Genomic DNA, 383 nt, shown 5'->3' with positions numbered 1-383 from the left:
TATGTTGGGTCTTTTAATCCCTTCCTTTCTCTAGATAGTTGTATCGCGAAACAAGTCATTTCGAAACGAATTCGTTGGAGCCAATAAACGAAAAAGTACATCGATCCGTAATCTGTGATAGATAGAAAAATCTAAAAGATAAAGCATCGTGAAACGTAACTGCGATAACATCGATTGCTTGATAATTGCATTTTTACTTACTATTGCCTGTATTTTCTATTGTTATCCGTACATACGACGATTTCAATCTGACGATTCGCTGAAATATTTGACCGGTTAATACGAATTTGTGGTCGATGACGCGGCCAAATACGAAATTTGTATTTAGTCGTTTCTCTGACCAGAGGATAGAATTTTCAATGCCAAAACGATTATCTAATTCT

This window comes from Bombus terrestris, chromosome 13 (genome assembly GCF_910591885.1).
Source record: "Bombus terrestris chromosome 13, iyBomTerr1.2, whole genome shotgun sequence".
Lineage (NCBI taxonomy): Eukaryota > Metazoa > Arthropoda > Insecta > Hymenoptera > Apidae > Bombus > Bombus terrestris.
This window is presented reverse-complemented; position numbering follows the sequence as displayed.